The 12,775-nt window shown below is 37.6% G+C and overlaps 1 non-coding gene across 1 annotated transcript; it reads right to left on the minus strand.

The window, feature by feature from the left end:
• Positions 1-4,233: 4,233 nt before the first annotated feature.
• On the minus strand, positions 4,234-4,340 carry LOC127670317 (U6 spliceosomal RNA). Its single transcript, XR_007974530.1, has one exon. It is a non-coding gene; the product is annotated as a U6 spliceosomal RNA (small nuclear RNA).
• Positions 4,341-12,775: the final 8,435 nt, after the last annotated feature.

A 12,775-nucleotide genomic window follows, 5' to 3' on the forward strand; every position in this document is an offset into this window, starting at 1 on the left:
GGCTTGATTCATATTGATTTCCTCCTTCAAAGGATCCTTTTGTCTGAACCACAAAATTAGCAACTCATTACATGTTCCCTTGTTCAGTCCTGGCTCCAGGCAAAATTGTGCCCTTCAGAAGGTTGTCCATGATCCTCTTCCTTCTGCCTTTTATATATCATTACCTCTTTGTAAGATGCTTCTAACTCCGGTATCCTAACTCCTTTCCAGAGGATGCAAAGTCTAAGTGTAAATGTAACCCAATGATATTTCTTATATCTTTACTTTTAGAATCATGATTTAGGTTCAGCGGTGGTTTTGTTTTGGTTTTTTTTGTTGTTGTTGTTGTTTTGTTTTGTTTTTTTGTTTTTTTTTGTTTTGTTTTGTTTTGTTTTTTTGTTTTTTTGTTTTTTTTTTTTGAGACAGGCTTTCTCTGTATAGCTTTGGCTGTCCTGGAGCCTACTCTGTAGACCAGGCTGGCCTCAAACTCAGAAATCCTCCTGCCTCTGCCTCCCAGAGTGCTGGGATTACAGGCGTGCACCACCCCACCCCCCGGCTGATCCAGTGCTTTAAAGGAAAGTTTCTACATACCACAGTCAAAAACTCTGACCGGTATTTGTTCTTGTCTGAAATAACTGCATGGACAAAAATGAAGAAGAGCCTGAGGAAAAGGGGGTCCAGTGACAGGTCCAAAATGGGATCCAGCTCAAGGGGAGGCCCCAAGACCTAATATTATTAGTGAGGCTATGTTGTCCTCACAAAAGGTTCCTATCATGACTGCCCTCCAAAACACTGAACAAGCAGCTGAAAGTCAAATGCAGATATTTACACTCAAGCAATGGCGAGAAGCTGCTGACCACTGTGGTTGAATTAGGGAAAAACTGGAAGAAACTGAGGAGGAGAATGACCCTGTAGGAGGACTACCAGTCTCAATTAACCTGGACCCTGAGATCTCTCAGATACTGGAACACCAACCAGGCAGCATAAATCAGCTGATATGAGACCCCCAACACATATACAGTAGAGGACTGATGGGTATGGACTCAGTCAGAAAAGACTAACCTAATCCTCAGGAGACTGGAGTCTGCAGGGAATGGGGAGTTTGAGGATGGGTGAGTTTGGGGGTTGGAACAGCCTCTTGGAGATGGGGGAGGTAGGAAGTATCAATCAGCTGGTGGAACAGGAGGGGGATTAAATCTGGACTGTGAAAAAAATTAAATAAATTTAAAAAAAAAGAAAGATTTTAAAACTTGTAATATACATATTATATTTAGTGATCCTAAAATCATAAGGAATCACTTTTATTAAATCATGAACCTAGAATATAGAGGCTGACTTCATATGCCACACCAACTCCATTGTCGTCTGTGTGATATGACAGTACGCTAAGGCAGACAGGAGAAAAATGCCCCTCGGGCTAGGCTCCCTTGAGGTCTCTGGCAGTGTGCCCACCTCTGGCCTTGAAAAAAGCCTAGATGTTCTCTGAAGATACTGTGCTTCCTGGGTTATGGGTTCTGCACTGTGTCTCTCTTCTTCCTATTCTTAATTCTTTATACGGCATGATCCCAGCCTACACGCTGGTTAACTGATAAAGGAGAATTTCATATTCCAGTGGAAAGGAAAGAGGATGTGGTGATTATGCTTACTGCTTCCAGTCCTAAACTCAATGAACTCATGTTGAACCTTAATGAAATAAGGTCTTGGAACATTTTTCATCAGGGTCTGTTTTATTCCTAGCCTTAGCAAAGGCAGTGCACAAAGAATATGAGACATTAGGGAATGTTTTGAATAGTTTGTAGCAGGAAGAACACAATATGAAAAAGTATAGAACTACTGATGAGCTATTGCTTTATACAGGTACTTATGATAAATAAGGCAACAGATGGGAAAAGCATTGAAAGGCAGAAGGTCCTATAGTATTCTTTAAATAATATAGATTAGCTTGAGCTAGACCACCTTGGTGTTTGGTGTCCAGGGCAGTACAGAGGGCTCTTGTAATGAATATGTGCTCATTCTTAAGGCATTCTGATTTTTGGTGGCACAAGAAGACTTTTAGCATACAAATTGGTCTGAAGGCCCAGGTTCTCCTATTGATTATTGACACAACTTTAAGTAACCACAAGTCAGACTCGAACACCATATGTCTGAGGTTCATGATCATAGTCTGCTTTTGATCACAGTTCATAGAGCAAGAGTTCCTGTGGGCATTATGTCATGTTTACTTACTGTTCTAATTAAGATGGAAATGTACGTTGCCTAGCAATTGAGTGTTTCTGGAGGTGTGCCAACCTTGACTTGTTCCTCAATATACTATAAATATGCCTGAATGAAAAAAGTAAAGTTGCAGCAGATTCAAACTTCTCTCTGGTGTGTCTGTCTGCCATTACCTTACTGCACCTGTGCCTTCCTGAGTACCAAAGCCCTGGTTTTCCCACGGTTGTGACTTCCCTGGCTGGGTCAGTCTGTGGCATTCAAACATGATAATTTAATGTATTCCCATAGGTCTTCGCAAGTTTATACAATTCTGCAAAGCCTTCAGCATCTTGAACAACTGTCATGAGACTAAAAATTGTGAAGACAATGTTGCCTAAATAGTATCTCTAAGTTTTATTTCATTTTTGTAGGTTAGATTTATCAGAATGAGAATGTATTTATGAACAATTATTGACATCATTTATGTTTTAGCATCAATTAGAAACTATAGAAAGTTATTGGTATCAAATAGTTTATATGATGATAATAATAAGGGTTTCTTTTTTATTTTATTAGATATTTGCTTTTTTACATTTCAAATGGTATCCTCCTTCCTCATTACCCTCCAAATCTCCCTATCCCCTCCCCCATCCTCCTTCTTACCAATGCCCCTTCCCAATTTCCTCATCTGACATACCCCTGCACTGGGGCATTAAGACTTCACAGGACAATTGGCCTCTCATTGATGTCTGAAAAGGCTATCCTCTGCTACATCTGAAGCTGGAACCATGGGTCCCTCCATGTATACTCTTTGGTTGGTGGTTAGTTCCTGGAAGCTCTGGGGGTACTGGCTGGTACATATTATTGTTCCTCCTATTGGCCTGCAAACCTCTTCATCTCTTTGGATCCTTTCTCTAGCTGCTCCATTGGGGACCCTATGCTCAGTCCATTGGTTGGCTATGAGCCACAGGTATTTTCATTACCCTTCCAAGAAGGATCAAAGTATCCACACTTTGGCCTTCCTTCTTCTTGAGCTTCATGTGGTCTGTGAGTTTTATCTTGAGTATTCTGTACTTTTGGGCTAATATCCACTTATCAGCTAGTATGTAGCCTATGTGTTATTTTATGATTTGGTTATCACTCAGGATGATATTTTCTAGTTCCATCCATTTGCATAAGAATTTCATGAATTCATTGTTTTTAATACATGAGTAGTATTCCATTGTGTAAATGTACTACATTATCTGTATCCATTTCACTGTTGGGGAACATTGGGTTCTTTCTAGCTTCTGGCTATTATAAATAGGGATTCTATGAACATAGTGAACATGTGTCCTTACTACATGTTGGAGCATCTTCTGTGTTTATGCCCAGGAGTGGTATAGCTGGGTCCTCAGGTAGTACTATGTCCAGTTTTATGAGGAACCACCAAACTAATTTCCAGTGTGGTTTTACCAGCCTATAATCCCATCAGCAATGGAAGAGTGTTCCTCTTTCTCCACATCCTCTCCAGCTACTATTGTTTCCTAAGATTTTGATCTTAGCCATTCTGACTCGTGTGAGGTGGAATCTCAGGGTTGTTTTGATTTGCATTTCCCTGATAATTAAGAATGTTGAACATTTCTTTAGGTGCGTCTCAAACATTCAGTATTTTTTAATTGAGAATGGTTTGTTTAGCTCTGTACCCCACTTTTTAAGAAGTTCTCTGGAGTCTAACTTCATGACTTCTTTGTATATATTGCATATTAGCCCTCTATCAGATGTAGGCTTAGTAAATATCTTTTCCCAATCTGTTGGTTGCTACTTTGTCCTATTCACAGTGTTCTGTGTCTAACAAAAGCTTTGCAATTATATGAGATTCTGTTTGTCAATTGTTGATCTTAGAACATGAGCTATTAGTGTTCTGTTCAGGAAATTTTCCTGTGTGCCCATGTCCTCCAGGTTCTTCCTCACTGTATCTGGTTTTATGTGAAGGTTCTTGATCCACTTGCACTTGAGCTTTGTACAGGGAGAAAAGAATGGGTCAATTTGCATCCTTCTATATGTTAACTGCCAGTTGAATAAAGTATGAAATGCTTCACAAATTTGCATGTCATCTTTGCACAGTGGCCATGCTAATCTTCTCTGTATCGATCCAAGTTAAGTATATATGCTGCCAAAGTAAGCACATAAGACAGGGTTTTATGGCATCAAGTATTACCTCTTTTCTCATTTGAAAAGGAAAAATAGTAAAATAAGAAAACTCTGATGAAATTCACATAATTTACATTTGGTTTTCTAGTTTAATGCAACATAAATTTTAAAATATTTTCAAGTAATTTTCTGGATATTTTGGTGGCTATTTTAATGCATTTCTATGAATCTTCAATTTTGTTTTTATTAATTTTGGTTCCCTCTTTTTCCCAAGAGCCTTCATATATATTTAATAGTACATTGCATTTGTGTGATGCATGAATGTTTTGTTGTTATTTTACTTCCTTAACTTCTGTTTCTTATTCTCTCTCTCTCTCTCTCTCTCTCTCTCTCTCTCTCTCTCTCTCTCTTTCTCTCTTTCTGTGTGTGTGTGCATCGTTGTAAGTTGCATGATATGCTATGAATTGATTTCTTGTCCTCCGTAAAAATAGCAAGTACTTTTAGCTGTTGACCTATCTCTAGTCCCTGCTTTTATTATTTCTTTCCATAAACTTGGTTTGCATTTTTTTGCTTTTCCAATCTCTTGAATTTCATCATTGTCTTAGTTATTATTCTATTGCTATGACAACGTCAACACTTATAAAAAATAACTCATTCAATTGGGGGCCTGCTTACTGCTTCAGATGGTTACTCATGATCATAATCATGGCAGGAAGCAGGCAGGCATGATGCCATACTTATCCACAGACATCAGGGGAAGACCAAATTATTGGACTTAGCCTGGACTTTTGAGACCTCAAAGTCGACCCTAACAACACACCTTCTCTAGCAAGGCTACACCTACTAATTCTAAACAGTTATTCAACTCAGGAGTGAGCCTAGAAATATGTGAGCCTACAGGTCATGCTCATTTAAAGCATTACAATCATGAAGCCATACTTTTAATCTTTTTTCCCCACCATGGTACTTAGAGATGGCAAAAGGCAAGTGCAAGAACACTGCCAACAGAAATCAAGGCTACTTGGCAACAACAGAACCCAGTTCTCCCACCACAGCAAGTCCTGGATACCCAAACACACCAGAGGAAACACAAAAATCCATTAAAGAATTACAAGAAAACACAAACAAACAAGTGAAAATGAATAACAACATCCAGGACCTAAAAATGGAAGTAGAATCAATAAAGAAATCACAAAGGGAGACAGCTCTAGAGATAGAAAACCTAGGAAAGAAATTAAGAGTCATAGATGCAAGCATCAACAACAGAATACAGGAGATAGAAGAGAGAATCTCAGGTGCTGAAGGTAACATAAAAGACATAGACTCAACAGTCAAAGAAAATGCAAAATGCAAAATGATTGCAACCCCAAACTTCCAGAAAATCCAGGACACAATGAGAAAACCAAACCTAAGGATTATAGGTATAGAAGAGAGCAAAGATTTGCAAATTAAAGGGCCAGTAAATATCTTCCACAAAAATATAGAAGAAAACGTCCCTAACCTAAAGTAAGAGATGCCCATGAACATACAAGAAACCTACAGAATTCCAAACAAACTAGACCAAAACAGAAATTCTCCTGTCACATAATAACCAAAATACAAAATGCACTAAAAAAAAGGAATATTAAAAGCAGTAAGGGAAAAAGGTCGAGTAACTTATAAGAGAGACCTATCAGAGTTATACCAGAATTCTCACCAGAGACGATGAAAGCTAGAAGATCCTGGGCAGATTTCATACAGACCCTAAGAGAACACAAATGCCAGCCTAGACTACTATATCTAGCAAAACTCTCAATCACTGTAGAAACCAAGATATTCCATGAAAAAACTAAGTTTACACAATATCTTTCCACAAATCCTGCCCTGCAAAATATAACAGTTAGAAAATGCCAACACAGAGAGGGAAACTACACCTTAGAAAAAAACAAGAAAGTAAATTTCTTTCGACAAACTGAAAAAAAGGTAACCACACAAACATAAAAAAAAACATCAAAAATAACAGGTAGCAACAATCACTATTCCTTAATGTCTCAACATCAATGGATGGATCATGGAAAAAGAAACTAAATACAGACAGTGAAACTAAGAGAAGTTATGCACCAAATGGATTTAACAAATATCTATAGAACATTCCATGCTAAAACAAATGAATATACCTTCTTCCCAGCACCCCATGGTACCTTCTCCAAAACTGACCATATAATCGGTCACAAAACTAGGCTCAGTTGATGCAAGAAGAGTGAAATAATCCCATGCATCCTATCAGATCACTAGGGACTAAGGCTGGTCTTCATGAGAACAAAAACAACAGAAAGCCCACATTCACATGGAAGTTGAACAATGCCCTACTCAATGATAATTTGGTCAGGGAAGAAATAAAGAAATTATAGACTTTTTAGAATTTAATGAAGGTACAACATACCCAAATTTTTGGGACACAATGAAAGCAGTGCTTAGAGGAAAACTCAAAGCTCTGAGTTCCTCTGTAAAGAAAGTGGAGAGAGCATACACTAGCAGCTTAACAGCACATCTGAAAGCTCTATAAGAAATTGTTGCAAATATACCCAAGAGGAGTATATAGCAAGAAATAATCAAAATCAAGCCTGAAATAAACTAAGTAGAAACAAAAAGAAGTATATAAAAAATCAACAAAAGCAGGAGTTAGTTCTTTGAGAAAATCAAGAAGATAGATATACCATTAGCCAGACTAGCTGGTGTTCACAAAGACAGTAACCAAATTAACAAACTCAGAAATGAAAGGGGAGACATAACAGAAACAGAGGAGATTCCAAAAAAATCCTACTACAAAATTCTATACTCAACCAAACTGGAAAATCTTAATGTAATGCATTATTATCTAGAACGATCCCAGGTGCCAAAGTTAAATCAGGATCAGACAAACCATCTAAACATTCCCATAACCCCTAATGAAATAAAAGCAGTCATTAAATGTCTCTGAACAGCAACAATGACAAGCCCAGGACCAGATGCTTTTAGGGCAGAGTTCTATTAGAACTTCAAAGACCTAATACCAATACTCTTCTAATTATTCCACAAAATAGAAACAGAAAGAACACTACCGAATCGTTTCTATGAAGCCACAGTTATGCTGATACTGAAACCATAAAAGACCCAAGAAAGAAAGGTAATTTCAGACCTTATGAATATCAATACAAAATTACTCAATAAAAATTATTGCAAACTGAATCCAAGAACTCATGAAAATGATCATTCACCATGATCAAGTAAGCTTCAACCCAGGGATGAGGCCTGGTTCAATACAGGGAAATCCATCAATACAATCCACTAATAAACAAACTCAAAGAAAAAAACACACGATAATTTCATTAGATGTTGGAAAAGCATTTGACAAAATCCAACACACCTTCATGTTAAAAGTCTTGGAAAGATCAGGAGTTCAAGGCCCATACCTAAACATAGTAAAAGCAATATACAGCAAACCATCAGCCAACATTAAACTAAATGGAGAGAAACTTGAAGCAATTTCACTAAAATCAGGGGCTAGACAAGGGTATCCACTCTCTTGCTGTCAATTCAATAGAGTACTTGAAACTCTAGTCAGAACAATTAAAAAAGAGCTCAAAGGGATACAAATTTAAAAGGAAGACATCATAGTATCACTATTTGCTGATGATATGATAGTATACGTAAATGACCCACAAAATTCTACCAGAGAACTCCTACAGCTGATAAACAACTTCAGCAAAGTGGCAGGATATAAAATTAACTCAAATAAATCAGCCTTCCTCTACTCAAAGGATAAACAGGTTGAGAAAGAAATTAGGAAAATGACACTTTTTACAATAGTCACAAATAATATAAAGTATCTTGGTATGACTCTAAGCAAGTGAAAAATCTGTATGACAAGAACTTCAAGTCTCTGAACAAAGAAATTAAAGAAGACCACACAATATGAAAAGATCTTGCTCCTGCATTGGTAGGATTAACATAGTAAAAATGGGCATCTTATCAAAAGCATTGTACAGATTCAAGGCAATCCTTATGAAAATTCCAATTCATTTCTTCACAGATACAGAAAGATCAATTCTCAAAATCATTTGGAAAGCAAAAAACTCAGGATAGCAAAAAATATTCTCAATAATAAGAGAACTTCTTATTATTAGAATTATTAGAGGGAATCACCATCCCTAAACTCAGGCTGTACTACAGAACAATAGTAATAAAGCCCTCCTGGTATTTGTACAGAGGCAGACAGGTAGATCAATGGAATAGAACTGAGGACCCACAAATGAACCCACATACCTAAGATCACACACCTTGATCTTTGACACGGGAGCTAAAAGTATCCAATGGAAAAAAGACAGCATATTCAACAAATGGTGCTGCCTCATGTGGTGGTTAGCATGTAGGAGTGTGCAAAGTCTTATAGAAAGCTCAAGTCCAGGAGGATCAAAGACCTCCACATAAAACTAGATACACTGAATCGATTAGAAGAGTAATTGGAAAAATCCTCGAACACATTGGCACAGTGGAAAGTTTCCTGAGCATAACACCAGTGGTCTAGGCTCTAAGATCAACTATAGGCAAATGGGATCTCATGAAATTGCAAAGCTTCGGTAAGGCAAAGGACATTGCCATCAGGACAAAATAGCAACTACAGCCTGGGAAAAGATCTTTACCAATCTGATAGAGTGGTAATATCCAACATATATAAAGAACTCAAGAAATTAGACTCCAGAGAACCAAATGACCCTATTAAATATACAGAACTAAACAAAGAGTTCTCAACTGAGAAATGGCAAATGGCAGAGAATCACCTAAAAAATGTTCAACATCATTAGTCATCAGGTAAATGCAGATCAAAATGATCCTGAAATTCTGCCTCGTGCCAGTCAGATTGGCTAAGATCAAAAATACAGGTGACAACAGATGCTGCCTAGGATGTGGAGGAAGAGGAATACCCCTCCATTGCTGGTAGGATTGCAAGCTGGTACAGTCACACTAGAAATAAGTTCCTCGGAAATTTGGACATAGTAGTACCTAAGGACCCAGCTATACCACTGGGCATATACTCAAAACATGTTCCAAAATATTATAAGGACACATGCTCCACTATGTTCATAGCAGTCTTATTTATAACAGCCTAAAGCTGGAAACAATTCAGATGTCCCTCACCAGAGGAATGGGTACAGATAATGTGGTACATTTACTCAATAGATTACTACTGATCTACTAAAAACTATGAAATTTGCAGACAAATGGATGGAACTAGAAAATATCATCCTGAGTGAGATAACCAAGTCACAAAAGGTACAAACATGGCATATATTCACTGATAATTGGATATTAGGAAAAAAGCTTGGAATGATACAACTTACAGACCATGGGAAGCTCAAGAAGAAGGAAGATCAAAGTGTGGATGCTTCAGTCCTACTTAGAAAGGGGAACAAAATATCCATGGAGGGAAGGCCTTGGGAGGAAGATAGGAGAGGGAGATGAAAAGGGTGTCAGGATTCGGTATGGGAGGAGACAGGGATGATATACAGAGGGTTAGGAATTTGAACAGAGATGTGTAGCAATGGAAGATGGGGAACAGGGATAGTGAACAGAAAGTCCCAGGTGCCCTGAAAGCAAGAGGCTGCCAGAACTCAAAGGGAATGACATTAGCTGAAATACCCAACAAAGGATCAAAAGAACCCGTAAAGAGCTTAGGGAATTACTATCCTTTAAAACACAATTTGAATCATATAGTTATGAAGTATAAATAATGCAACATATTCTATAAAATGTAAATGATACATTCACTGTACCAAAATGTGACAATGTAAATATTGCTTATTTATAATGTTGTAAACTCAGAAATATCCTAAGCATGAAATATAACTGTGGTTATATACAGAAATGAATATGGTTTATGCCTTGTTCATTTGAATGCTAATATCTGGTTTTGAGAGAGGGGGGAGTTTTATCACAATGCAGCAATAATGTATAACACAAAGGGTAAGTATGAGAAACCATAGTGAAATAAATATTTATATATTCTAAAATTAAAGGGAGTATCGCTTAAAAGCTCCCACAAATCAAAGAATTTATGAGGAAATTTTTCTTGGAAATTTGAATGCAGGATGCAGATAAAGAAGGTAGCATAATCATTTTTTTGAGCTTAATACTATTGAAAAATCCAGTCTGCAAGGGGCCATTTAAGTACTGGTAGTACAGCTCATTCTGTCCCCTCTAGATTAATCTGAAATCAATTTTTGCTTAAAGGTTACCCTTCAGTGATCCTGAATTGCTTGTAGGATTCTGATATACACCATAGGGTTTTTGTTGGTGCTTGTTTTCTGTTTAATGCCAAATGTTTTATCAAGTTCTTTTATGTTTATTTACCATTTCAATATGCTTGTAGGACTTTAATGAAGGACTTAAATTCCATATAACTTGTGCTTTGCATTCAGTAGAAAGTAAATGAATCTGTAAGGGAGAAAATAAATCCAAATAATTAATAAATTATAACTTATGATTTATAATAATTTATGTTGTGTGCATGCCTGTATATGTTTTTCTATCTGGCTATTGGAGCTTTAGTCAATTTACACACTGTTGCAAATAAAGTTGAAAACCTAGGAGTAGAATGCTATACAAGCAGCCACACACCTGTTTCTAAAAGTCTGTGAACTTTTGGCTGCAAGTACAAAACCAACTTAAAGTGACTAACATATTCCGCAGCACTTGATATTGTTAAATCTTCTAGAAGTTAATGGAGATTTTAACACAAATTGCTTTGAAATTTTTACAAGAATTTAAATCAACAGAAGTATTTTTCTTTTTCATTTTGATATCAGTTCCTCCATCTCCTCCCAGTACCTCTCATGAACCCCTCCCCATCACTGGTCCCCATCTCTAGAGGCCTCCTTACATCTGCTCCCAGTCATTTCTCTTCATCTACCTCTGATGGCTAGTTGGTTTCCTGGTCTGATGATTTACATCTATCCTCCCTTGGGCCCTCCTTATTACTTAGTTTCTTTAGGTCTGTGAATTGTAGCATATTTATCTTGCAGGTATGACTGATGGCCACAAGTTAGTACAAAACATACATGTCTTTCTGGATCTTGCTTTCCTGACTTGGGTTGATAGTCTCAAGTTCTATCTATTTGCCTGAAAATGTCATCACCTAATTGTTTTTAATAGCTAAATAATGCTCCATTCTGTAGATGTACTACATTTTCTTTATCCATTCTTTAGTTGAGGGACATCTAGGTTGTTTCTAGTTTCTGACTATTACAAATAAATCTACTACGAACATAATTGAGTGAGTGTCCCTATGTTATAGTGGGGCATCTTTTGGGGACATACACAGGAGTGGTATAGCTAGATCCTGGGGTAAAACTATACCATATTTTTTGAGAAACAACCTAACATATTTCCAACGTGGTATTACCAATTTGGACTTCCACCAGCAATGGAAGAGTATTCCCATTTTATATATTGTTGCCAGCATTTACAGTCCCTTGTTTGTTTTTGTTTGTTTGTTTTTTAATTCGATATATTTTTTTATTTACATTTCAAACGATTTCCCCTTTTCTAGCCCCCCACTCCCCGAAAGTCCCATAAACCCCCTTCTCTCCCCCTGTCCTCCCACCCACCCCTTCCCACTTCCCCGTTCTGGTTTTGCCGAATACTGCTTCACTGAGTCTTTCCAGAACAAGGGGCCACTCCTCCTTTCTTCTTGTACCTCATTTGATATGTGGATTATGTTTTGGGTATTCCAGTTTTCTAGGTTAATATCCACTTATTAGTGAGTGCATACCATGATTCACCTTTTGAGTCTGGGTTACCTCACTTAGTATGATGTTCTCTAGCTCCATCCATTTGCCTAAGAATTTCATGAATTCATTGTTTCTAATGGCTGAATAGTACTCCATTGTGTAGATATACCACATTTTTTGCATCCACTCTTCTGTTGAGGGATACCTGGGTTCTTTCCAGCATCTGGCAATTATAAATAGGGCTGCTATGAACATAGTAGAGCATGTATCCTTATTACAAGGTGGGGAATCCTCTGGGTATATGCCCAGGAGTGGTATAGCAGGATCTTCTGGAAGTGAGGTACCCAGTTTTCGGAGGAACCACCAGACTGATTTCCAGAGTGGATGTACCAATTTGCAACCCCACCAGCAGTGGAGGAGTGTTCCTCTTTCTCCACACCCTCTCCAACACCTGCTGTCTCCTGAATTTTTAATCTTAGCCATTCTGACTGGTGTAAGGTGAAATCTCAGGGTTGTTTTGATTTGCATTTCCCTAATGACTAATGAAGTTGAGCATTTTTTAAGATGCTTCTCCGCCATCCGAAGTTCTTCAGGTGAGAATTCTTTGTTTAACTCTGTACCCCATTTTTTAATAGGGTTGTTTGGTTTTCTGGAGTCTAACTTCTTGAGTTCTTTATATATATTGGATATTAGCCCTCTATCTGATGTAGGATTGGTGAAGA

Source organism: Apodemus sylvaticus, chromosome 19 (assembly GCF_947179515.1).
Source record: "Apodemus sylvaticus chromosome 19, mApoSyl1.1, whole genome shotgun sequence".
In the NCBI taxonomy this organism is placed as follows: Eukaryota; Metazoa; Chordata; class Mammalia; order Rodentia; family Muridae; genus Apodemus; species Apodemus sylvaticus.